The sequence below is a fragment of the Macrobrachium nipponense genome, chromosome 24, assembly GCF_015104395.2.
Source record: "Macrobrachium nipponense isolate FS-2020 chromosome 24, ASM1510439v2, whole genome shotgun sequence".
In the NCBI taxonomy this organism is placed as follows: Eukaryota; Metazoa; Arthropoda; class Malacostraca; order Decapoda; family Palaemonidae; genus Macrobrachium; species Macrobrachium nipponense.
The window spans coordinates 5,037,384-5,039,883 of NC_061091.1; the positions used below are offsets into that span (position 1 = coordinate 5,037,384).

A 2,500-nucleotide genomic window follows, 5' to 3' on the forward strand; every position below is an offset into this window, starting at 1 on the left:
GTGTTTCGCGTTGAGTTAAAAGATGCAGGAATTTAAAGGTGGGATGTTTATGATTTATTTATTAGAACGAAGATGTAAAAAAAATAAACAATGTGCTTGTTAAACAGTACAGAAAAATTACCTCTAATAAAATATAGCGTATTCATTTCAATTTTCGATAGTGAAACAACGCTCTACTTGACCGTAGATTTTAAGCACGTGCCCCGAGTAAGCAAGAGGTCGGATCACCCCTTGTTCTATTGGTATTTCAAACTTTGGTATACCTTTCATGCATTAAGTTTTTGAGTACATGAATTCCTGCCCTAAACAAATGTCAACCTTTTACGCCATCGACAGAATTCTCGATACCATTTCCAGACGTCTAAGTACTTCTAGATTTATTAGATATCAGTCTTCTTAAGTACATTTAAATCGAGCTGAACTGAACTTCTTCTTAAGGCCTTCCTCCAAGTGAGTCGATTTAAATAACTATCGCTTCCGTGAGGATTAGAATGGTTGGAAATATTTGTATGCCGGGATCAAGAAAGATGGCAAAAACGCATTACAATATATGAGACCCACATGAGGTCAAGGACCTACGCTGCACACACACACACACACACACTCTCTCTCTCTCTCTCTCTCTCTCTCTCTCTCTCTCTCTCTCTCTCTCTCTCTCTCTCAGTTAGAAGAAAAATCTTATTTCGGAAGCAAAGCCTTTACAGGTATGACAAACATCTATACAGTAAAAAAATAAATAAAAAATAACAACAAAAAGTGAATTATAAAAACAATGTACATAAAGCAATTCATGTAATTCTTCAATTATTTTCAGCCAGAGAGAGAGAGAGAGAGAGAGAGAGAGAGAGAGAGAGAGAGAGAGAGAGAAACAGCCCAATCATATTAAACACGAAACTGGCGAGCAAGAATTACTGGATGGGCATCGTAGAAGAGGTACTGGAAAGGAATTACTGGAAAAGGCATCGTAGGAGAGGTACTGGAAAGGAATTACTGGAAAAGGCATCGTAGGAGAGGTCCTGGAAAGGCATCGTAGAAGAGTTACTGGAAAGGAATTAGTGAAAAGGCATCGTAGAAGTGCTACTGGAAAGGAATTACTGGAATCATTGCACAAAAAAAGCAGCTGAAAAAAGTAAGGGGGGAAAATCGACGGCCCCCCGGCCCCCCCAAATAAATGTTGGGGGGAGGGGGAGGTGGAAAAAATTGACGAGAATGAAAGTGGCACTCAAAACTGGCGGTAAATTTCCCGCTAAATCCCGACTAACGAAGAAAAATGGGAGAAGAAGAATGATGGAAGGAACTTCTCTCCTTTCCTAACCTGAATAGGGGAATTGGGGGGAGGGTTAAGGCCCCGGGGGGTGCGCACGTCCCTCGCTCAAAAGGGGGCGGCAGCCAAACTTTCCCGCCCGCCCACCCTAAGAGTAATTTGAAGGTTGCAGTCAGGTGCATTAAAAAACCTTGGGCCCCCTCCAAAAGATGTGGGGCCACCGCCAAAAAAAAAAAAAAAAAAACAAGTCTCGAGTTAGGGATGGACCTTTGGGGGGGAGGAGTGGGGGGGTTGTTCCGTTGGCGGATGGGGCGGCGCCCTCCCCTCGGAGTCTGCAGGTTACCGTCAATCTCCTGGACGTCGAGGAGGAAGTTATGACAGCTTATCTGTTTCTGCTGTTGATCAATGTGTCGGGGCAACTTCTTGAACTTCTCGGCCTCTCGTGGGGCCGTCACTTTTTATTTTCTTTTTAAACTTTATTTAGGGTCCTTTCAACGCCAATTCGTGAACTCAATGTGCATTAAGAAGAAACCTCTCTCTCTCTCTCTCTCTCTCTCTCTCTCTCTCTCTCTCTCTCTCTCTCTCTAAACCTATTCCATTCTTTGACCTCGGCTGTCTAACCACTTCAGTTGATTAACCATCAGGTATATAGAAGGAAAAGACCAAGAAAGATAAAATTTTTCAAGAGCACTGCCTCTAAAAACGAATTTGAACCAGTAATGATAACACTGAATGAAAAATAAGGAGCGAGGGGAGGGGGGGGGGGGGTTAATTCACCCCTAAAAACATGCACGAATCTTTGAAGAAACTGTAAAGACAGGACTCGTCAGTCGTATAATTAGCATACTTGACAAATTAACGTCATGGGGAAGCATGCGTGCATGCAAAAAGAAAAAAAAAAATAAAAAAATAAAAAATAAAAAGAAAAAATAAAAATAAAAAAACCGCAAAGAACTACATACATCAACGGATCGACAGACTCGTCTTATAAGAAGGGGAGTAAAAAGATAAAATAAAACAAAATACAATAAAAGTGATCCAGTGTACAAAGTCATTAATTAAAAGTGGCGAACTCAAGTTCCGAACCTCCAGATGGCGAAAGAAACGACATACATCCAAAGGCTTTCTCTCCAACGTCGAGGCTGGTAAGTATAAGCTCTTGTGACGAATTACACACTTTACAAGTTCCCGGAGAGAGAGAGAGAGAGAGAGAGAGAGAGAGAGAGAGAGAGAGAG

At 41.7% G+C, this 2,500-nt stretch overlaps 1 protein-coding gene and 1 long non-coding RNA gene across 2 annotated transcripts in view; both read left to right on the top strand.

Moving 5' to 3' along the window:
• The window catches only part of LOC135205274 (carbohydrate sulfotransferase 1-like), a 176,882-nt gene that overhangs the window by 13,969 nt on the left and 160,413 nt on the right, over window positions 1–2,500 (top strand).
• Window positions 642–1,162, top strand: LOC135203701 (uncharacterized). The gene is made up of 2 exons (XR_010311996.1): window positions 642–933; window positions 974–1,162. It is a non-coding gene; the product is annotated as an uncharacterized LOC135203701 (long non-coding RNA).